Here is a 25173-nt window from a genome sequence, read left to right on the forward strand (position 1 = left end):
TCACCGAACTGTTCCGTCATGTGAGGATCTTCCTCTCTGGCGGAAATCTGCAATTTGTGCTTGATGCACCGCTAGGTGACCCTCCTGCAGAAGATGAATCCGATGAAGTAAAAGCTGTTTACGCAACTCGGAAAACTCGGTACTCTCAAGTTCAGTGTGCCATCCTGTGCACCTGCGGAATCCGATCTTCAAAAACGTTTTGAGCACCATGATCCTCATGAGTTGATGAATGAGCTGAAAGCTATATTCGAGACTCATGCGGCAGTGGAATGCTATGAAGCATCGAAACATTTCTTCAAATTGTATGATGGAAGAAGGCAGCTCCGTTAGTGAGCACATGTTCGCCATGACCGGGCATGCGAAGAAACTCGATGACTTGGGAATAGTGATTCCTAACAGACTGGGATTAATCGTGTCCTTCAATCACTGCCACCAAGTTACAAGAACTTTGTGATGAACTACAATATGCAGAACATGAACAAGGAGTTACCTGAACTCTTTGGCATGCTAAAAGCTGCTGAGATTGAGATCAAGAAAGAGCACCAAGTGTTGATGGTCAACAAGACCACCAGTTTCAAGAAACAGGGCAAGTCTAAGGGAAAATTCAAGAAGGGTGGCAAGAAAGCTGCCACGCCTCCTATGAAACCTAAGAACGGCCCTAAGCCCGATGCTGAGTGCTATTATCGCAAGGAGAAGGGACACCGGAAGCGTAATTGCTCCAAGTATCTGGCTGATCTAAAGAGCGGCCTTGTCAAGAAGAAGAAAGAAGGTATATCTGATATACATGTTATAGATGTTTATCTCACTAGTTCTCGTTCTAGTACCTGGGTATTTGATACTGGTTCGGTTGCTCATATTTGTAACTCGAAACAGGAACTAAAGAATAAACGACAACTGCTGAAAGATGAAGTGACGATGCGCGTTGGAAACGGATCCAAGGTCAATGTGATCGCAGTCGGGACACTTCCTCTACATCTACCTTCGGGATTAGTTTTAAGCCTAAATAATTGTTATTATGTACCTGCGTTGAGCATGAACATTATATCTGGATCTTGTTTAATGCAAGACGGTTATTCATTCAAGTCTGAGAATAATGGTTGTTCTATTTTTATGAATAATATCTTTTATGGTCGAGCACCACAAAAGAATGGCTTATTTCTGTTAGATCTCGATAGTAGTGATACACATATACATAACATTGATGCTAAGCGAATTAAACTAAATGATAATTCTACTTATATGTGGCAATCGCTGCCTTGGTCATATTGGAGTGAAACGCATGAAGAAACTCCATACCGATGGATTACTTGAATCACTTGACTTTGAGTCACTTGATAGATGCGAAGCATGTCTAATGGGAAAAATGACAAAGACTCCATTCTCTGGTATGATGGAGCGAGCTACCGACTTATTGGAAATCATACATACCGATGTATGTGGACCAATGAGCGTAGCATCGCATGATGGTTATCGTTATGTTCTAACCTTCACAGATGATCTGAGTAGATATGGGTATATCTATTTCATGAAACATAAATCCGAAACTTTCGAGAAGTTTAAGGAATTTCAAAGTGAAGTAGAAAATCAACGTAACAAGAAGATCAAATTTCTACGATCTGATCGTGGAGGTGAATATCTGAGTTATGAGTTTGGCATGCATTTAAAGAAATGCGGAATACTTTCACAATTGACACCGCCGGGAACACCTCAACGAAACGGTGTGTCCGAACGTCGTAATCGAACTCTCTTAGATATGGTTCGTAGTATGATGTCTCTTACTGATTTGCCGTTATCATTTTGGAGTTATGCATTAGAGACAGCCGCATTCACTTTAAATAGAGCACCATCAAAATCCGTAGAAACGACACCGTATGAATTATGGTTTAATAAGAAACCTAAGTCGTCGTTCTGAAAGTTTGGGGTTGCGAAGCCTATGTAAAGAAGTTACAACCGGACAAGCTAGAACCCAAAGCGGAGAAATGCGTCTTCATAGGTTATCCTAAGGAAACTATAGGATACACTTTCTATCACAGATCCGAAGGCAAAATCTTTGTTGCTAAGAACGGAACCTTTCTTGAGAAAGAATTTCTCACTAAAGAAGTGACTGGAAGAAAAGTAGAACTCGATGAGATTGATGAATCTATACTCGTTGATCAGAGTAGCGCAATACCGGAAGTTGTACCTGTACCGCCTACACCGGCAACAGAGGAAGCTAATGATAATGATCATGAAACTTCGAACGAGGAAACTACTGAACCTCGCAGATCGACAAGGGAACGTGCCACTCCTGATTGGTATGATCCTTGTCTAAATGTCATGATTGTGGATAACAATGATGAGGACCTGCGACGTATGAAGAAGCGATGATGAGCCCAGATTCCAACAAATGGCAAGAAGCCATGAAATCCGAAATGGGATCCATGTATGATAACAAAGTATGGACTTTGGTAGACTTACCAGATAGCCGAAAGGCTGTCGAAAATAAATGGATCTTCAAGAGAAAAACAGATGCTGATGGTAATATTATCGTCTATAAAGCTCGACTTGTCGCAAAGGGTTTCCGACAAATTCAAGGAGTTGACTACGATGAGACTTTCTCACCAGTAGCGAAGCTGAAATCTGTGAGGATTTTGTTAGCAATAGCTGCATTTTTCGATTATGAGATTTGGCAGATGGATGTCAAAACGGCGTTCCTTAATGGAGACATTGAGGAAGAGTTGTATATGGTACAACCCAAAGGTTTTGTCGATCCTAAAAATGCTGACAAAGTATGCAAACTTCAGCGTTCAATCTATGGACTGAAGCAAGCATCGAGAAGTTGGAACCGACGCTTTGATAAGGTGATCAAAGACTTCGGGTTTATACAGTGTCATGGAGAGGCCTGTATTTACAAGAAAGTGAGTGGGAGCTACGTAGCATTCCCGATATTATATGGAGATGACATAGTATGGATCGGGACTGATATAGAACTTTTAAGCAGTGTTAAGGGTTATTTGAATAATAGTTTTTCAATGAAAGACCTTGGTGAAGCATCGTATATATTAGGCATCAAGATTTATAGAGATAGATCAAGACGTCTAATAGGGCTATCACAGAGTACATATCTGGACAAGATTCTAAAGAAGTTTAGAATGGACGAAAGTAAGAAAGGGTTCTTACCTATGTTACTGTGCAAGGTATTGAGTAAAACTCAAGGACCGGCTACGGCAGAAGAAAGAGAAAGGATGTGTAACATCCCCTATGCCTCGGCAGAGGATCTATCATGTATGCCATGCTATGTACTAGACCGGATATAGCACATGTCGTTAGTTTGACTAGCAGATATCAAAGTGATCCAGGAATGGAACACTGGACAGCGGTCAAGAATATCTGAAGTACTTGAAAAGAACTAAGGATATGTTTCTTTGTTATGGAGGTGACCAAGAGCTCGTTGTAAACGGTTACACCGATGCAAGTTGGAACACTAATCCTGATGACTCTAAGTCACAATCTGGGTACGTGTTTATATTGAATGGTGCTGCAAGAAGCTGGGCAAGCTCGAAGCGTGCACGGTGGCGAAGTCTTCAACAGAATCAGAGTACATAGCGGCTTCAGAGGCTTCATCGAAGCGGTATGGATGAAGAGGTTCATTGTAGAGCTCGGTGTGGTTCCGAGTGCATTGGACCCATTAATCATTTCATGTGATAACATGGGTGCCATCGCCAATGCACAAGAGCCAAGGTCACACAAGAGGCTGAAGCATATCAAGCTGCGTTACCACTCGATTCGCGAGTACATCGAAGATGGAGAAGTAAAGATTTGCAAAGTACACACTGATCTGAATGTAGCAGATCCGTTGACTAAAGCTCTCCCTAGGGCAAAGCATGACCAACACCATAATGCCATGGGTGTTAGGTATATTACAATGTAATCTAGATTATTGACTCTAGTGCAAGTGGGAGATCAAGGAGATATGCCCTAGAGGCAATAATAAAGTGGTTATTATTTATATCTTTATGTTTATGATAAATGTTTATATATCATGCTAGAATTGTATTAACCGAAACATTAGTACATGTGTGATATGTAGACAAACAAGAAGTCCCTAGTATGCCTCTTAAACTAGCTTGTTGATTAATGGATGATTAGTTTCATAATCATGAACATTGGATGTTATTAATAACAAGGTTATGTCATTGTGTGAATGATGTAATGGACACACCCAATTAAGCGTAGCATAAGATCTCGTCATTAAGTTATTTGCTATAAGCTTTCGATACATAGTTACCTAGTCCTTATGACCATGAGATCATGTAAATCACTTATACCGGAAAGGTACTTTGATTACACCAAACACCACTGCGTAAATGGGTGGCTATAAAGGTGGGATTAAGTATCCGGAAAGTATGAGTTGAGGCATATGGATCAACAAAGTGGGATTTGTCCATCCCGATGACGGATAGATATACTCTGGGCCCTCTCGGTGGAATGTCGTCTAAATGTCTTGCAAGCATATGAATGAGTTCATAAGAGACCACATACCACGGTACGAGTAAAGAGTACTTGTCAGGAGACGAGGTTGAACAAGGTATAGAGTGATACCGAAGATCAAACCTCGGACAAGTAAAATATCGCGAGACAAAGGGAATTGGTAATATATGTGTATGGTTCATTCGATCACTAAAGTCATCGTTGAATATGTGGGAGCCATTATGGATCTCCAGATCCCGCTATTGGTTATTGGTCGGAGTGAGTACTCAACCATGTCCGCATAGTTCTCGAACCGTAGGGTGACACACTTAAAGTTGGATGTTGAAATGGTAGTTCTTGAATTATGGAATGAAGTTCGAATATTTGTTCGGAGTCCGGATGAGATCCTGACATCACGAGGAGTTCCGGAATGGTCCGGAGAATAAGATTCATATATAGGATGTCATTTTATGTGAAATAAAATGTCGCGGAAGGTTCTATGGAAGGTTCTAGAAGGTTCTAGAAAAGTCCGGAAGAAACCACCAAGGAAGGTGGAGTCCACAAGGGACTCCACCTCCATGGCCGGCCAGCCCTAGTGGGGGTGGAGTCCCAAGTGGACTCCACCATAGGGGGCCGGCCACCCCCCCACATGGGAGGTGGGAATCCCACCTTTGGGTGGGAGTCCTAGTTGGGCTAGGTTTGCCCCCTCCTATGGAAGGTTTTGGTTTCGGGTCTTATTCGAAGACTTGGACACCAACACTTGGGATCCACCTATATAATGAGGGGCCAAGGGAGGGGGCCGGCCACCCCAAGACCATAGCTTGGCCGCCCCCCTTGAGTGGCCGGCCACCCCCTCCCAAACCCTAGCTTTGCTCCTCCACTTCATATTGTCCGGTTTGCTTAGCGAAGCTCCGCCGGACTTCTACACCGCCACCGACACCACGCCGTCGTGCTGTCGGATTCAAGAGGAGCTACTACTTCCGCTGCCCGCTGGAACGGGGAGGTGGACGTCGTCTTCATCAACAACCGAACGTGTGACCGAGTACGGAGGTGCTGCCCGTTCGTGGCGCCGGAACCGATCGTGATCAAGATCTTCTACGCGCTTTTGCAAGCGGCAAGTGATCGTCTACCGCAGCAACAAGAGCCTCATCTTGTAGGCTTTGGAATCTCTTCAAGGGTGAGACTCGATACCCCCTCGTTGCTACCGTCTTCTAGATTGCATCTTGGCTTGGATTGCGTGTTCGCGGTAGGAAAATTTTTGTTTTCTATGCAACGTTATCCTACAGTTACGGCGGCGCGCGGTGGTGGTGGTGGGAGTGGAGGTGTGGGCGATGGCAGGAACGATGCCGGTCGAATTTTAAGGCCGGCCGCGCGCGGGAAATGATGCCATTGAAGGCGGCGCAGAAGCCCAGCCGCCGCCCGCCAGTGCGCATGCAAAAGAGGCCGCCGCGGCGCAAACGCGGAAGCACTGACCGCGGAAGCGATGCCCTCGATACAGGCTCGCTGCCAAGCGGGCCCGATGAAGAAGCGAGCGGTCACTTCGGGTGTCCGCGCAGCGTCCGCCACGACGCATTCCAGACGCAAATATGCGCCGAAGTGCGTCGCTGCGAATGACCTGGTCACTATACATCGCCCCGCTGGAGCGTGTTTCGGCCCGGGCAGACGCAAACAGTCGCTCATCATCCGTTTGCGTCGCCAAATGCCCTTACCATAGCTAGCTAGCTCAGCTGCTCATTTTGGACTTCTAGGATCCAGGACGGTGTGCAGGCCATGTCGTAGATAGAACATGGGTACTACTGTAGTGAATACTTACACAAAACCTTCTCCTCCAATGTCAATGCGTCGCATGCTCTCCTGCCATGTAAAATTTAATTGAGGATGCAAAAAAAATTAGCAAGGGGCAGGGCCTGCCGCCACAACACTCAATGAAGGCATCCTCCATGTCACCCTGCCGCCTCTGCCTCCGGCGGCATGGCCCGCCATACTTGACGGCGACGGGTGGCGCTGCTCGCCACGGGACGGCAAGCTTCTGCCGCCACATGCTGTGGCGGTATGTGCCACGTGTCACCTGGGGGCGCTGCCGCCACAGAAAATGTGGTGTCTTTTGTCAATTACACTCACAGGTGGTCCTTTTTATCGATAAATTGGGCAGGGTGGTCTCTTTTGCCACGGCACTGGTCCGCTTAATCGAAAAGTTTTGCGAAGTCGATTTATCCACCGTGATCCATAACGAATCAGCGTTAGCAGCGTGTCTGAAGCATCAGAAGTAAGCGATCGCAGCGGCTTCCCAAGCTAACGCGGCCACTTTTGCATGTGCTTGGCCAAAGGCTTAAACCGGCCTCTTCTGCGTGTCCGTGGTAGCTTCGGTTTCCAACACTTGCATTATCCAGTACCAACACTTGAGTACGAAACAATGTAGGTAGGCGAGTACTGTTGTTCGATACAGCAGCACCGTTCGTTCGGTCCCGTGGGCCGCCTAGCTATTACCAGGTAGACGAGGCACGGATCCAAGCAGATGCACACAACGCTGTGTTCGGTGTTACCTATACAGGCGATCTGACCTGGGAATAGGACGTCAGAGCATCTCGCCGCTCACTCTAAATATACATTTTATGTTCATTTTAGTCTGCGTGTATAAAAAAAGAAGAAAAACTTGAGAAGGAGAGCAAATTATGTGTTCCGGACACATCCCAAACAAACAAACAAAAAACAGAGAAGATGGTCTTTTTTGTCAATTACAGTCACATGTAGTCCTTTTTATCAATAAATTGGGCAGAGTGGTCTCTTTTGTCAAAAAATCCATATCGCCGGCCCCGGCCGCCCAGCCTCTACCGGGCGCACGCGTTGGTCCACACCCTAGCCACTGAAGGCAGCAGCATGCATCCCGTGCCATCGATGATCATTTGGGATTATTGGCGTTTCAGTAAAAATAACAATGGGATCACCAGATTGCAAGAATCGTTCAGGACTGATTGCTAAATTGTGCCCCGCATCTTACTAGATCTTCACTTGAGTGGATATGGGTCGGCAGGATCCTGCGAGTGATTGCCTTGGTAGTACTTGCGGCACTCCACAGCTAAGGACTTTTCCAGTTATCGGGCCGCGCACATTAAATTAGCCTCGTTGGCTAGTATGTCTGTTTGGGTCGAAAGTAGCCCAACGGTTGTATGACTTGTACTTGATGCACTAGTGATACAATTATTATTACCTATATCAAGTTTACAGGGATCTGCTAAAACCTCATGCATTTGGGTACTGTTGATGGAGCATTTCCTCCATAGAGCGATAGACACGTAAATCTATTTCCACTGTAGATAGAGATCTGCTGCGAATAGGTTGGTTTTGTTTTCCTTTATTTTTAGGTGTCAATCCCATAGAAACCGGCAGCTTTCGGTACTCCTCCCGGTTATCCTGCGTACGTGCGTTCTTTTTTTTTCTCCATACCTTCGATTGCCGGTAATCCTCTATTTGTTTCCATCGTCTGCTTTATTTTAATCGATCAAATCAATAGGCAAATCGGCAGTCAAAGCGGTGGTGGGTACCCACCAGCGAACAACTCGGCCGTCTCCCGATTCTTCCGCACGACCTCCTCCATCGCCGCACGACCTCCTCCATCGAAACCCTCGCTAACCAATCCCCACCTCCACCGTCCTCTCTAGGCGATCTCATCCATGGCCGAGATCCTCCTCAGCTGCATCGCCACCCCCACCATCACCATATCGGAGAGTTGTGCCCATCCTCTTCCTTTCATCCAAACCTCATCCCGCCACCGCGCGGACATATCGTCGTCCCAGCCAACGGAAGACGGCCTCATACGTAAGAAGACAGGGGCCAGGAGCTCTCCGAGCGGCGACGCGGCTCCACGGGACGAGCAGCAGCGCCGGCCAGAATTTGAAGCCGCGCTCTCTGCTCTGTCGATTACAGCGCCCACTTCCTCGGTGAGTTACCTCTTCCTTGCTCTCTCACCTCCTGTGTTCTTTCCCCTCTTCCTTTTCCTCACCATGGGTGTGGGAAGTTCTAGGAAGGGCGTGGCGGCTGACGTGTGCGCGGGTCAGCAGCAAGCTGGAGGCGACAAAACGGAGGCGCCCGACGTTGGACGCGCGAGCCGGATGTTTTCGTGGATGCCTTCGACGGCCGACGGCCGGCCGTGGCCAATCAGAGGCGGGCTCACTCTGGAGCTCCATCGTAACCTGCACGCCCTCAATTCTATGGTAATAATGGCGAGCGGCGGCCACGAGCGCATCCCCGACCACGACGGCGCAGTGGCCAGTGCACACTAGGAGATTGACCTCCGCCAGCATCTCCTCCACGGGAATTGCAAGCCGTCCTTTACGGCTTTACCGCACGTACGCGTCAACATAAACGGCTGCGCGAGGCGACCCTGTCTCTTCTGCAGATGCGTGTCCTCCGCCTGTGCGTTTGTAAGTCTCAACTCCTACTCTGTCTCTCTACTTATTTCTCTCCTTTTCTCACACGGGAGCAGCTACTGGGGTGCAGCCTCCAGGCGGCACAACGAGCAGTAAGGTCGGTGGTGCAGATCCTCACGTATTTGATGGAATGTCCCATAGGTACTAAGATTCAGTTTTTAGATTGCGCTTTTCTCTCTCTTTTTGTTGTAGCTAAATTACTCATCTTTAGGTTTAATTTGTGTACACCATTGTATCTTGCAGCTGGCGAGATGGTTAGTGTGTTCAGTACAAGAAGATTGGTGTTAATATTATCAAGAAATAGACTTCTGTCAATTGTTCTTGAGGTCAATTTTTAAATGGGGATCATTGGTCCTCTTCTCTCCAATGTACAGAAGGTGAGTTGTCATACTCCTTTCTTCTGATTGCTTTTTCTTCATATGTTGAATTTCAGAGTTCTTCAATTACACGTCTCTGCTCTCACACAGAAAGGTCAACTTCTTTTACTACTGCATGAAATAGTTTCAGAGTTTATGATGGGTTTAACAAGAAGGGTGCTATTTGGTGAGCTTAGTGCAAAATCCTTATAGATGCTAAAAAGTTTCTACCTGCAAGGGCCTATATAGTAGGATGATTAGGACAAACGGGGGAACAAATAACTGCCTAAAAATGGTAGTTTAAAAAAACACATAAGCTGAATTACGAACTCTTTATGTGGTCCTTTCAAGAAAACTGAAGCTGCATTGCTAACTGTTGGTTGAGTTATACACGTAAAATTATTTTCTTACTTTGTAAAAGAAGTGCATAAGAAGTATATCTTAAGTAGTACATAACTTTTCTCATACATCACTGCTTATACTCACAGTCATCCTCTATATGCTAAGGCTATGGAAGCAGTTTGGTTTGAGGCCTCGGGAGTGAGTGCACCGCCACCATTGCTCTCTGGAGTCGCTCGCCGCAATCAAGAATTGTCTCCCCGCCACTTGGAATCATTCTCTCCTCTGCCGCCTCAATTACTCTTTGATTTCACCAGTCATTGCATAGCATTTCATTAATTTTATGTATACTCGCCGTAATGTTGTTTCTACAAATTGACGTATCCCGTTTCCCCGTATCCGCATCGGCGTATCTGTCTTGCCGTATCGGTGCTTCGTAGTGTATAAGAGCTAATAATTTTAGTTTTCTTATTAAACAACCAATTTACCACTATTAGTTTTATTTTTGCTCAAGAAAAACACTCCGTTATCTTTCTTCATGCAAACGAACTATTATCTTGGACCATTATTCAGATAAAATATTTCTTATTAATGATCCAAGAGGGTGACCTGGTATTTGTTAGGTTTATAGGTATATTGTGTTGAGTACCATCTGTTTCTTTGTCACTCAGATTAATGTGTACATTCTCATCTTTTTTACACCCTCTAGGCTGAACTGGAGACGGCCTAGAAGTTATATATGGTCAGTTCAATTATGGCTTCATTGGATAGGATATTCAGTAGAAGATAGCGAGCACATCAAGTTAATAATTATAAGAAGAGCCTAAGCGAAGTTATATATGGTCAGTTCAATTATGGCTTCATTGGATAGGATATTCAGTAGAAGATAGCGAGCACATCAAGTTAATAATTATAAGAAGAGCCTAAGCGAGCATACTGAACTTGGATGGCACAAACTTTTCGATTTTGTAGTTTTACATGATTTTATCAGCCTTGCATTCTTAATTTCATTAGCGTGAATATTGTGACCAGACAAACTACTTCTGCGGAGAATCAGAGTTGAACAAAAAACATCTGAATGAACACCCGCAGATGGTAATCTTACTTATTCTACCATTCATCATCTGCTAGCTATTTGAGTAGCAACTGTTTTTTCACAAGAGTTCAGTGTATATCCATCACTCCTATACTCTCCCAGATAGTATTTTCATATCATTTAACATTTGCCGCTAAATGCGATGGACCAGTGGTTGTCATGTGTTTTTGCTTGGCTGATTAGAGAAATCAATTTTTTAATCCTTTAATTAAATGATTCGAAGCTGCTGGTAAAATATACATTCTCTGTTTCTTATGAAGTATGCTCCCAACTTATTGGATCTCATAATTTTGCTTTTTTATTAGTGGCAATTAAGAGAGGCAGGAGAACCTATAGGGAAGCCTGGAGCTCAAAACTGAAGGTTTTTGCCAGTGCTGTTACTTTTTTATGTGTATATATCGATATCATGTGTTCCTTTTGCATATTTTCATCGCGTGTACTATGTATGTCCTCTGCAGAGATGGCACCCACGCACCGTTGCCTGTCACGCATTGCTAGGAACGGAATGAAGTGGTATTTAAGCACCTAAGAGGCATAGTCCTTCCAGTTTGCCTACATAGGACCTCCAGTACATCTATGAATAGCTGAAGTCTTCTTTGTTCAACTTATCTATCTTGGTATTTGTTTCCATATGTTTAAAGCATCTAGAAAACAAAAGGCTACGATCTGCATGTCTAAAGGAATATTACAACATTGGATTGCTTAAAGCCGGAGCCAGATATTCTGTTCAATAAGCTCTAACCTCGCTCTCCATCTTAAGAATTGTTGGAAGATGTACCTGTGAATCCTCCACATTGTACACCTTCAGGAGCTTGCCTTTTTCTTTTGTAGAACACACTGTGTGCTTGGGATTTGGTATATGCTTTGTTGAACTGCTAGCGTTAATTTCTGTAACCTGTAACCACTGTCTCGTGGCCACCGATCGAAGCTACAAGGTAGAGAATCCTCTACCTTTTTCTTCAAAAAAAATTGTTAGCATAATATACAACAGTGCAACATCAACTGGAGTAGGGGAGTTATGAGTCGTGGAACAAGAATTCTAACCTGAGGTCATAATTTGCAGAAACATGCACTTTGAATTCTGGTTCTTGCCAATAGTGTGCTATATTATTGTTATATGATTATATCGGGTACTGAATATACAAGATTATAATATAAGTTACCCCTTGTGCTTTACTCAATGGCATGATGCCATTCTTAGAATAAACATTCTTTTCATATGTGCATAATTTCTATTTCAAAATAAACCATCAACACCTGCATAAACTAACCAGGAAATATATCTGACTTAAATGTGAATTTCTCTTAGTTAGATTCTCTAGCTTTGTCTTGTGATGCTGATACTCAAATGTCTTGCTATATTGCAGGTTTGACGTGCCATCTTCATTCGATATTACTTGAAGTTAGTTTGGCTAGCGGCCGGTGTTATTGGATGGTGGTCCTGACATGCCAGGCAATTCAACTTTTGTCTCTACTTCTGATTTTTCTCTCTCTATCCCACCCGTGGTTGGGTTTTCCACTGAAAGATTATGAATTTATTAGGAGAGATCACAGATGAAACAACATTTGACTCTTATATGTGTAGTCTTTTGTTGTCTTACCATCCTGATTGTTAATGTTGTGCACATGTATATTTAATTTGGTGCATCTACCTTCTAATTTCTTCTCTGGTTTGTACCCATTCCATATATTGATGGTTCAGTTTTGAATACAAATGTAGATGCATACTCAACTTTGCTACTCCGATCAGCATGATCTTTTGACCAAAGACAGTACCAATTCTATTTAAGAATCACCTCTGGTTGATTGGCTAGATCACTCATGTTTTCCCAGTTTATGAAGCGCCATGTACTTCATCTTCAGTTTTGTTTTAAAAAAAAACATGATTGACTTGCTCAGTTCAATAACTTTTCAGGCGATTGGCTGCTCAGATCAGACTCAAATTTTGCCATTACGGTTCATTCTAAGTACTGTACTTATTGTTTTTCTGAATTTATTCCGAACCCACCACACCGGACACATAAGCTCAACAGCAGTCCAATAAGAAAACAAATGGACTAATCACACAGACCACGCTACAGACAATAGCCTTCACGCGCGGCGTGCCGCTTCATGTCAAGTCTAACACAGCATGTTTCTGTACAAATAGTCTTCGATTCTCATCTCCCATGGGGGCGAGGCGTGCGCCGCGCCTAATCTTCCTAGTACTATATATAAAAGCTGAGGGGATTTGCTGCTCCCACAGCGATTTGGGCACTGTTCACGCGACATGAACAGTGCAGTGAACAGTGCATCGACTTTTTCTTTTCTTTTCTGGATTTTTAAAAACTTTTCATACTATTTTTTAAAGAATCTGATGGTAAATTTTTGCAGTAGATCGTCGATTTTCGTAATAATTTGTCGCGCTAACAATATTTAAAAACTCTGATCGTAATTTCTCACAGTACATCGTCGGTTGAAATAGTTAGATTTCGTAATAATTTGCAAGGCGGTAAGTATCTCTAATTTCTCAAAAATAATTTCTCGATGCAATCTTTTAACATGAACAGTAAGCACCAACAGTAATTTTCAGGTGTCAACTATGAAATAGATCGCTAATTACCTAATTTCTCAATGGTGCAACAACGTGTTAATTTCAACCTCAAGTTTAGTTTCAGTAGTATTTTTTTGCGAGGTGGCAACTACCTATATTTTTGTGGAAGGCAATAGCTTTGCAGGCATCTCGAACATTGCCAGTGTCAACTATGAAACACGCCATTAACTACTTACTATTAATTATTTAAGGCTGCATATTTTTCCGTTAGTCATTTTTCAACGACGCACGAGGGTAGTAATTTTTACACGAACCTTCCACCTCAACCGTGGTTCCGGATCGTAATTCCCCACCGATATTTCTTTAGTCCTGCATAACTCTTCAACGATGATTCAAAAAAATCCAACATTCGTCCCTCTTTTACTCGGGGAAAAATAATGTTGTGTTCTTCTACGGTAACATTAGAAAGATATATTTACTCCATCACCCGTTGTCTCTTTCGACCGGAGAAATACTACCATTTGCTTTTGTAGCAACACCGAAAACAAAAGCACTCACCATCTGCCGCCTATTTCACAGCCACTTTTGCGGTACTTAGCAATCCATATATTGTTTTATTTCTACAATATTTAACCAATGATCTAGAAACAAAAGCACCCCACCATACGCTACCTATTTCACTGACACTTTCATGGTATTTCAGCAACCCAGATATTGTATTATTTCTACAAAATTGTAACCAATGATCTTGATTACAAGGGCACTTTCATGGTATTTCAGCAACCCAGATATTGTATTATTTCTACAAAATTGTAACCAATGATCTTGATTGCAAGGGCACGGTCGAGTTTTAATGTTCTTCAGCTGTTTTGAAAAGGAATCCTGCACTCTTAAACCTTAAAACCACCCTTTTAAAAAATAATACCGCATCACGGACAACACGGGCGCGGCGCACGCCGTGCCGCAAACTTCCTAGTTTACTTAAAATGATACCATGCCGTGAAATATAAGTTGCATAGCATACCATCCGAACAAAATATATTTAATGAGCTACGCATTGAACTCGTTTGAAATAGTAGGTTCGAAATGCAAAACATAAGTAGTATTTATGCAGGTATATGATGCTAACGTTGTTTTAGTATAAGCTTCATTGTTTTCCTTCTACTTTTTTCGATAAAGAGCATATATTAATATCGCGCGGAGATACCAATTACACCCAGCCTCTGCAATAACATCATGCCCTAATGGCATAAAGGATGCACATAGCCAAAAAAAGAGAAGAATTACAAAAAAGAAAGATCTCGCTATAAAGAGCCATAACTTAAAACAGCAACACTGACACCGCCAAGACAATACCAGAAACTCAGCTTCTGCATAAGCGACGCCTCCAAGAAGGAAACAATGCAGAAACGCTGCCGTCGCCCGATCATAAATCTTAGGTTTTCACCCTGAAGAAAGTCATCTCTCTCAAAACAATGTCTCCAACAAGAACATTGCCAGGCACAACCAATTAAGGCCAGACCTTGGGTTTTCACCCTGAAAGATAAGACTCTGAACTTCTCCTGTGCAGCCGCCCCCACATACCAGTCGCTATTACAAGTCACGAATCGCCAAGCCAATTCCACCTCAGCACCAAGATCCGACAATCATAGCTGTTCCACCTATCTTGGCTTGATGACCTTCTCTGCTAGCACCATGGAAAAAAAACAAGCTACATGATATTAACAGCCAGCAGAGCTTCGAGGCGCTCCCTCTGAAACCAAACGGCCAGATAAAAAAAATATGGGTGCGCACGACCGAAAACACCCAATCCAGCAATCTTCAGGCACTGATCGCACAATGAATTTCGCCGGCAGGCCTTTTCCGGAACACGACAATCCACCCAGCCTGGTTGGAACAAGCATCCGACAGATCTTCAAACTTGGTGCGAGAAGAACCCTAGAACCGCCACCTTTATTCTTCGACGCGGATGAACCGGCCCCCACGCCGCCATCCGCCGCCCGACGACGACGAAGGAGGTTAACACCTAGCTTAGTAATCGCCGCCAAGCCCATGGCGGCCGCAGAGAAGAAGACTCGACAGCAGGTTGCGTTCCCCGGCTAGGACCGGAGGCGCTGCCCATGATCGCCCGAGCGAATCGGCCAAAGCCGTCGTCGTGGCAGACCGTAGACAACAAAGCAACGACCAGGACCTCTAGGCCCAAATCGGGCCCAGATCGGACCCGCGCTGCAGCCAGCTCGCCGCGCCGCCGCCGCCCACCGCCAGCATCCCGCTCCCCGTCGCCTCGCCGCCACATCCGCCGCGCCAAGCCCGCCCGTCGCAGCACCTCCCCGTCCGGATGCGCTGGCGGAACGCGCCTCCTCCGCTGCCCTCCACCGTTTGGTGGGATGGGCGCCGCCACCGCCGCCAGCGCCGGCGACGGTAGCGGCCTGGCCGGGGGCGTTGAGAGGGAGGCGGGGTGAGAGGAGGCGGCCGCCTCCGGAGTCGCCCGAGCGGGGACGACCCGGGAGGGATTGATGCTAGCGAGGGCTTGCCTGGCCGGGGACTCGATCGAGCTGTGGAAGGAGGAGGTCGCGGGCGATCCAATCTCGTTCCCCGACTGGGTCTGGCTCCCCGCGTGGGCAAACTAACATAATTCACTGGATCCTAGATTTTCCTCGTTATTTGACATTGACAGACAATTGAGAGTAGCTCTTATGGCGAGTATGATGAATTGGAACCAGTCACCTTCTCACAGCTGGTCGGTTCGGATCCTGCTTAGTTTTCCTACTTTAAATTTCAGAAGTTCCTAACATCACCTTAGTTGATGGCGAAGAAGGATCTGGCGGAGAAGGAGCTTCCGGGAAGCGGGAAAAGTGTCCCCTAGCTAGGAGAACAGCAAAACCAATTGATCCCCCGCTCAAGGTGTATTCCGATAAGATCATGACGGTGGCTGATGCAGCTAGGGAACAGGGTCTTACTGTTGCTCAATTGCTGGGCATCGAAGATGTCCCCAATCGTGAGGAAGCATGGAAATATGTCTACGGGCAGCCTCTGGTTTGAGTTTGAGAAGATCTATCTACTAGCAACACAAATGCGCTGATTGCATAACTAGTACAAAGAAGTCACAGTGCAAGGTCACTAGTTTCACATGGTGTCAATAAAAGAAGATTATTTCTACAATGAAAACCATGTAGCTATTGGGATGGTAGAATTCTTTCAACTATTGAATCAAGACGCTGTCGACAAATCTCTCGTCTGTTGCTATTGTCAGTAAGTAATTTATTTCTGGAATTAAGTCTCTAGCTCACCTCGTTCATTGTCTCTAAGAGATTTATTTCTGCTATTATGCAGATTGAAGATGCAAGAATGTCGAAAAAAAGATTCTATGACATTGGGTTCATTGCCAATATGTTGTTAATTCTCATAACGCAGAAAATCATCCCAAGAACACCGAGTTTAACTTGCTTTCGTTTCTAAGGGAACAAAATACTAAATCACAAATATTATTTCCTTACAACTCAAGTGGGTATTACTATCTTATACACATATTTTATTTTGCTTACTCGATATTAAGTGTAGTTGATGAGATATGCATGCATGTGTAGCTTCCACTATGCTCTAATGATCATTGAAGTTGGTAGTGGAAAAGTTTTTATCATGGATCCATTAGATAAAGAGCTTGAGGAATATAATAGCCTGATTTACATGCCCAACAAGTAATTACTATATCGTCCTCTTTCGTTTAAAAATGAAGGCACTGGGAGTACCCCTAGCAAACGGACGCACGCCTGTCCACGAGGCGACACAAACACGTGTGCGACCATCGCTGCTGCCGCGTCGCCGCGGTTGGAGATGTCCTAATGGATCACAGACCGATCCATCCGCGCGCGCTTTTCAGTTAGGGCATCTCCAACGGGCGACGCAAACGGACGCTGTGCGATCGTTTGCATCCGCGCGGACCGGATATGCGTCTGCACCCTGCTCCAGCGGGGCGACGCATCGTATCCGGGGCATCCGCAGCGACGTAAACGCGGCGCAAATATGCGGCACGTTTGCGTCTCCGCGGACGCTGCGCGGTCGCGCCTAGCGTCTGCTCGCTTCCCCCACGGGCCCACCTGGCAGCGACCCTGGCTCGATCGGCCTCGAATTAAAGCACAGCAAGCGCGCCGATGTCAACCGCCGGAGTGGCAACCGCGCCGATAAACCCGCCAACCGCCGGAATGGAGCGCCGAACCACCGTGGAAGAGCAACCGCAGGCCTCTTCGTTATACGCACCGCCATTAATCCCCGCAGATTATAACCCATGCGTCTGCTGTAATTCACGTCGAACCGCCTGCTTCTTCTTCTTCTTCTTCTTCTCCAACACCGGCTAGCCAGGCGCCATGAGCGACTACACCTTGCCGTCGGACTCGGAGAGCGAGGGCAAGCCGCCAGGATGGCGGTATTGGCGGGAAACCCCTGCGACGCCAAGCGACCCTGGCTCCACGCCCAGCGACCCTGGCTCCACGCCCAGCGACTGCCAGGAGGAGGAGGAGGAGGACGGAGGCGTCGTTGGCAGCGACGGCGAGGAGGAGGAGGAAGAGGAGGAGGACTCCGACGCCAGGTTCGCCCGGCTGGAGGCGCAGGAGGCGGCGGACGAGAAGGTGGCGACAAGGAAGGAGGCCAGGGCCCGGGCAAGGGCGCAGGCGCGGGCGGCGCGTCGTCGTCCGTTCACCGACGACGACGACGAAGACGCCACTTCGTCCGACTCGAAGTCCTCCATGGACGCGTCGTCCGGCAGTTCCTCTTCCGACGAGAAGGTGACAAGTAAGAGGCGCAGGAGTGAGGACGACGAAGCAGGACCTTCTAACAAGAAGGCCAAGAATTAGCTTATAGTTTCTTTGTTTTTAAATTTGTTCTCGAGTTTGTATGTTAAATATGTTTAAACTTATTCGATTCGAGTAATCAGTACTAGTTGTTTTCGCGCTAGTTGTTTTCGCGTTTCAACTTGTTTTCGAGTAATCATTCATACAAATTAGGGAGTTCTTCAACAAAAAGGAAAAGAATGAGCAAGGAAACAACACACTGGGATGTCCAAAATGTGTCGGACCGCTGAGGATGGCCCCCGACGCAAACGGATAATTCGTGCATCGCGGTCATTTTCACGTCCGCCAGACGACACAAACGGACGCCCGCGAACAATTTCAGCATCTAAAATGCGTCGGCCCGTTGGAGACCTTAACACGCACCAATGTATCGCCGGCCTACGGCCACCCTTGCTCGTTGGACCTCTTCGGGCTGCTGCCGCTCTGGACCACTCGCTTCGGACAGGGATGGATACAGTGATGTACAGGGCGTCGTACGTGCGTGCCCGCGAGGTCCACCCGACCCACCACGCCGGCGCAAGTTAACTTGGAGCTGGAAATCCTGGCGTTTCATCGGTGAAAACAACGGGAGAAACGAGTACAACATCGCAATGATGATTCTGCATTTCTGCACTGGCTGCTATGGATCTTCTGATTGAGGCGAGTTGGATTTGGAGGATCTTGCAAGCGAGTGATTGTTTTGCCTGGTCCGTACTTAACTAATCCAAGCAGGGCACCTAACGAACATCGAACTCATTAATGCGTCATCTGCCAGCCCTGTCAACTAGATGGATTAGATCCGAGTTCTTTATCTTTAGGATAAATAAATGGTTTTTTTTCAAAACTTCAGACCACTTTTGATCTTTCTAAAAACTTTTGAACTTATATGGCCCCTTTTGGTCACGCCATGCATGATGGTTAAACTGAAGTGGCCCCATTTGGTCGCGCCATGCACGATGATTAACCTGAAATGGAGGTCATGCCAGTTATGTTGGGTAGACTGAAATGACATAGCCTTTTTTTGCCCCAAAACAGCTTCATCACTCATTTAGGTTGTCTAATTTGTAAAAATCTTGGACTCTCTGAGAATGTTTTCAGGTCCTCTAGGTAAGAAAACAGGTAGGGAGAGAATGTTTTCAGATCCTCTGGGTAAGAAAACAGGTAGGTCATGCCATTTGGTATGGCTAGATTAAAATGACTTAGTTATTTTTTGCACATATTTTGAACAACCTTGCCAACCGAAGTGGCATGACCTTCACTTCAGTTTAGCCATCCTGCATGACGTGACTAAAAAGGGTCATAGAAATATTAAAGTTTCAAAAGGGGCTAAAAGTGATCTGAAGTTTTGAAAAGGACTATTTAGGACAAAGAACACATTAGATCCGGGCAAGATTGTCGAGCTCTTGCTCACACTGGCTAGGGGTCCATGTTTCTTTGGACAACTTGGGTAGGATATGGTTTTAGATTTTTTGGAAGTAAAAAATTTGTCCACATATCCTGCAAAAAATAACAACATACCGCTATATTATACTACACTTAGAGAGCAAGAAAGGATAAATTTGGTCATGAATAGTGTGAAATGCTATTTACCCAAAGCTGACACTATTCACACGAAAATGTATCGTTTTCTTTTCTAAATATTTTTTTGTCAATTTCAAGATCCAACCTGCAAACCGATCTTTATAAGGTGCGGCGTAGGATATGCGTTTGTGCTTTCATAGGGCTGAGTGTATGCATGTATAACTAAGCATTGGTATTCGTATGGAGTTTCTCCAAAAAGTAGATAAAATTTAGTTATAGTTACAACCAATATGTGTGTTGTACTCGTATCAACTTTTCAGATTTTTTTTGCATTGTGTAAACATGATTTTCATGGGTTGATACTATGATCTCATCTAATGAAGAGATCATAAACAAGTCTCCCCCAAGGGGAGTCTTCACCAAACATATAATGCCATGGTTTATAAGGTTTCTATTAAAAATGTTTCTTGGTTATAATTGTCTTGTTTTTTTTCGAAAATAATTGTCTTGTTTGTCTACACACAAGTAAAATTAGTCTTGAAATCTTTTTATTTCCATATGCCTATGCATGAATTTGAAGGCGACGACAACATAGAGCTCAAGATGCCGACTTATACAGAACAATGTACCATGTGGCTTAAATTTAGCAGCAACGGTAATTTTATAGAACAATAACCTGGCTTCATTCGTTCTTTTCTTATCTTCTTATTGTTTAGGAGGTAAAAGTTAGAATATATGGTGCTTCCTTATATTCCATTCGACTTGTCCATTTTCTGTTTTAAAGTGGAGTGACCTGGCCAGAATTTATTTTTACGAAACACTAACGTAGACGCTTATAAATACGTGCATACATTCGCCTTTATGAGTGTACACACGTACATACCACCTCTATGTGCACCTTCAAGGGACTGGGTTAGAAAAAAAGATCCGACGAGTGTTAAGGTCGATGAAATCACCAGAAATGTGGCCTCCCTCCAAAAACATATTTCTCATTTATGAGAACAAAAATGTCAAATCTAAGTATCCAGTGCTCACAAGTGCTTGGATACACGATAGATTTTCAGAATATAAAATTTAACGCTCGGGCCACGCATATATGCATTCCCGTTATTTATGCCCGTTATCCGACGACCAACGAGCACATGCGACGCGCCACCGAGAGGAGCTGCGTGCTGCTGACAAGGAAAGCTACGAGTCAGCGAAGCAAGTACGCAGGCCAATAATCAAGAGTGTGTCTGTGTGTGAGATCCCCGATTCAGATCGAGCGACCACTGCCATGTTTCGCAGCAGTGCAAGAGCCCAAGCTGCGCTGCGAAGACGAAGAGGCCTGCTGGTTGGAGCTGGAGGTGCAGTGCCGACTGGCTACTGCGCGCGGCACAGCTATGCTCTGCTTCTGATGAGCAGGACGCTATGCCTGGGCCAGACGCAGCGATCGCCTATCGGCATCGGGAACGGCGCCGTGACAAGCCTGCTACTTGCTGTCATGGACGGTGAGCAGTGAGCTCATGAGCGGCTCCACCTGCGCAACAGGCCTCCGTCCCAACGGTCGATAATGGCCAACACAGAAACAAACTTCCATGTTCAAAAATTAACAGGAAAACACCACACCACTACTATGATCAAATTCTGGCACCTTTGCTAATCAGCATGTTTCCAATGAAACAAAGATATATAACGATCTTTTCAAACCAGCACTAGCTGAAAACGACCAATGTAGACATGTAGTGATGTAGTTGCAAGACATACACTCCATCGATGCAGGCACAAACATACAAACCCATGTTCTATCCACCCTCATCCATGTATAGCAGCAGAGCATGTCCAGCAGACCTTGCATTGCTGGCTGTCAGGCCCCTCCCCGCTCCTCTCTGGCGACTGCCGGCGTTGAGATTGGGTGAGGGACCCTCCCAGGTTAGTACTAGTAGGATGTGTTTTTCCTCCGTGGAGAATGGCGATGTGCCGCATAGAAGCAGATTTTCGGTGCGAGCAAGCAGCGCTGGAAATGGCCAAGGTCCTCTCGCTCACGGGCGTTCATGGTGGGCGGCGGTGAGGTCCAGATCTGGCCACTGCTTCCTAAATAAGCTTGTCTTTGGGGTGGATTTGGAGGTCGCCCGAACTTCCCCTCCTCTGCCGAGTTGTTGGCTTCTCCTCTCGATATGCTCAGATGGGTGCATGCTCTGCATGTTCACCCTTATCTCGTCCAATGGCGGTGGCTCTTCGACGCCTTCATTTCACTGGTTGCCATCAGTCAAGTCTACAGCAGGGGAGGTATTCTGCTTCTCTCGGGAGGTACCTCACGCTGGTGTCTGGCTCGTCGGTGTACTCTACGGCCTAAAGGTGGCCTCTCCCGACACTGACGTTGGTGAAGGTTTCTTCCGGCCGGTGTCCGATGGTTGTCTTCAACCTCTAGGCTTTCATGCCACTTCGGAGGCCCTTCGGCTCCAGTGCAGTAGGCTCCCGCCTCATTGCCCCAAGTGGTTCCGTCCCTAGTGACGGTGAGGTTGACTGCGATGCAGATGTGCGGGAAAGATGGAGCTGGCCTCGATTGCTTTCTCTATTTATCTTTTGAGGTCTTCCGTGCAATTTGTAAGGGCTTTTGTGTAATTGTCTATTCTCTTGAGTCCCTTCCTATAAGATGTACTTCCACCTCTCATAATTAATAAATCTCTCGGTCCTTCGGGACCGTCCCTGTTAAAAAAAAGGACCTTGCACTGACCTGGATTCCCTGAACAAACGAATGAACCAAAGCACAAAACAAGTCCTCACAACCCAACAAATCCAAGTTAATTAACAAAAAGAATGCTCCACTCGGTCTGTCAAATCACTGGTGGCGGCGCCTCCATCCGATATTGCGGGAGAGGTGGAGACGGCGGGGGACTCGTCCATGGTCGACTCGCTCGATGGCGATGACATCCATGGACCTCGTCGATCATCTGGACGTGAGAAATAAATTGAGCTGAAATGGTGGATGAACATGACCAACTTTCCTACCGAGTGCAGTAGGCCGCAGGGGCTGGGTTGAGCCTCTCCAGGTGATCCCCAACACTGAGAGCATCCCCACTCGTTGGCGCTCCCCACGCCCAAATCCGGACGAAACTACCTCCGGATTGGACGAAATTAAGGCGTGGGGAGTACCGTATTTCCAGTCGTCCACCCGGAGTTCGGCGGATAGAGTTTAAATTCAAACAAACCGCCGTCCCGCGCTACAAGTACGGCCAGTTGATCGGCAAAAGGAGCAAAAGGATCAGCCACAGATCGGCGATCGGAGGGAAATTACACGGAAACAGGCTCGTCGGCAGTCCCGGCCGGCGCGGCTTCGTCCGACGGACCAGTTTCCTCACACGTCGTGGCCGAAGCGGCTGCGGCGGCGGATGATGAACCAGCGGCAGTGGACGTCGAAGCAGCCGCAGTCGACGAGGTAGATGGTGAGGAAGACGAGGTATGAGCCGGCGGAGACGACGAAGGACTGGCCGGAGTGGCTCGGAGGATGTCGTTGCGGTGGCCCTGGTACCAATTCCTCGTCTCCTCGTCCATCAGTTCCATGTCGCCGCCGCCCATGAGGAACGCCAAGTCTGTGTTCCTCTTCTTCGCCGCCGCCGTCGTCTTCAGCAGGGCGATCCGAACGCCTTGGTTGGCGAGCATCTCCCGCCACCTGCCGTCGAACTTGTCGTTCCTCCCGTCGGCGTGCGTCCTCAAGTCGGCCCAGCACTTGTCGATCGACGATCGCATCCCGTCCGGGCGGGATTGCCCGTCTTTTGAGCTCTTTGAGCTTCTTCTGGCCGAGTTCGTGGCGCCCTTCCGCGCGCTTGCCGCCGGAGCGTCGGGGTTGTACTGCTCGGTCTTGCTCTTCGACAGGTCGTGCGGACTTCCTTCCACTTCTCGCACTTCTCGAGGCGGGCGTAGACGTTGAGGAACTTGAACCGCAGGCCGGTGTCGTCCGTGTACATGTCCAAAGCTCGGCGCAGCTGGGGAAAAAAGAGCACGGCGATACGGGTCAGCTAACGACGATGTACCTCGGTGATGCGTGGTCGACGGAGCATACCTTTTGCTCCATGTCGTGGCCGCTGATCGGCCGTTTCTCGCACTCCTCCCGTATGCCGTGCCATTTGCTGCACGCCGTCTCGCATGAGCCCCCAATGGGTGGCCATTGCCTTGTCTCCCCGGAACACGTTCATGTTCGTCTTGTTGAAGTAGGGATCGACGAGTTTGCGCTCCTCGTACGCTCGCTTCACTCGAAGCCAATATGTGTCGAACGACTGATTGGCCCCGATTATGCCGTTCGTGGACACGGTCATCCAAGCTTCGGCGAGGCACTCCTCTTCCTTCGGCGTCCATTTGATACGCGGTTCGGCAGGCGGCGAGTCCTTCTTCCTCTTCTTCTTCCCCTTCGACAGGTTGGCGGCGGCTTGAGTTGGCTCTTCTTCTTCCTCGCCTTCTTCTTCGACGGCTTGGCTTCCGTCGGCAACATCCTCGCGATGCTCGTTGCGCGCCGCCACAGCTGCCGTCGCCCTCGTCTCCTCTTGCGTGAAGAACCCCGGGCACGCAGCGGCGGCGGTCATGAAGAATCCCGGGCTCGCAGCGGCGGCGGTGGTGCCGGAGGTGATCATCTCGTGGATCTCCTCTTCGTTCGGCGCCGCCATCGCACCGAACGCGAGCGGCCCTCGTCGCATGGCCGGCGAGGTGTCCTCGAACAGGCCGCCACCGCCGACGCCAAGCTCGGGCGGCGACGGTGTGGGCTTGGACGGTTGGACGTAGGCGCCCTCTTGGAACACGGCAGTCGGCGACGGCGAGTACAGCGAAGGCGAGAAGGAAGACGGGGAACTTGTTGTACCTTGCGTCGGCCATTGGCCGGGGAACATGCCGCCGCTATAGGCCATGCTGATCAGCCTCGCTTGTTCCTCCTGGGCCGCCTCCGCCGACCTCTTGGCGGCGGCTCTTTTCACCCTCTCCGCCCTGGCGCTTGTTTCCACGTCGCGCCGTTGCTCGTCCGCCGCCCACTCGGCGTTCGACATGCCCGGCGGCTTCGTCTTCTTCGCCCGCATCTTCCTCGCCGGCGCCTTCGGCGGCATTGTGGTGGACGAGAAGACGAGGAGGAGAGTGGTGGTGGACGAGAAGACGCCGCCAGGAACTGGAGCTGGAAGACGAGGAGATTGGGGGATTTCGGCGGGAGAGAATGGGGATATGCAAGCAAATTGGAGGGAATGGGGATATGCAAGCAAATTGGAGGGAATGGGGATATGCAAGCAAATTGGAGGGAAAATCGACAGGATTAGGTTTTCCAGTCGCCGACTACGCGGGTCCACACGACGTTTCGCGCCAAAACCTTTCGTCCGGAGTCCCCGAGCGCGCCCCGGGGGGCCGGGGGTGGCGTGGGCTCGCCGGATGGATTAAGGGCCAAATCCGGACGAAAACGAGGAACCGGGGGCGCGACTGGGCCGAAATTCGCCGTCCGGATGGAAAAAACATCGCTCGGGGGCCTCGTCGGGGGACGAGTGGAGATGCTCTGACTAGATTTATCTAGCTAGGTACGCGGGGTAGGCCGGTTTGACCCTTGTGTCCTGTTTGAGCCGTTGCTGCCTGACAGACTTGTTGTCTGTGCTGCTAACCACTTCACTGTGCACGCACT

At 47.3% G+C, this 25173-nt stretch overlaps 1 long non-coding RNA gene across 9 annotated transcripts; it reads left to right on the forward strand.

The window, feature by feature from the left end:
• The first annotated feature begins 7989 nt into the window (after positions 1-7989).
• Positions 7990-12382, forward strand: LOC127341063 (uncharacterized). Of its 9 annotated transcripts, none has more exons than XR_007875161.2 (7): positions 7990-8387; positions 8471-8870; positions 8933-9017; positions 9120-9253; positions 9740-11028; positions 11126-11602; positions 12035-12382. It is a non-coding gene; the product is annotated as an uncharacterized lncRNA (long non-coding RNA). The 9 variants fall into 9 exon arrangements; XR_007875164.2 differs by having other exon boundaries at positions 11126-11284; XR_007875165.2 differs by having other exon boundaries at positions 9740-10666; positions 10973-11028; positions 11126-12382.
• Positions 12383-25173: the final 12791 nt, after the last annotated feature.

Source organism: Lolium perenne, chromosome 3, assembly GCF_019359855.2.
Source record: "Lolium perenne isolate Kyuss_39 chromosome 3, Kyuss_2.0, whole genome shotgun sequence".
NCBI lineage: Eukaryota > Viridiplantae > Streptophyta > Magnoliopsida > Poales > Poaceae > Lolium > Lolium perenne.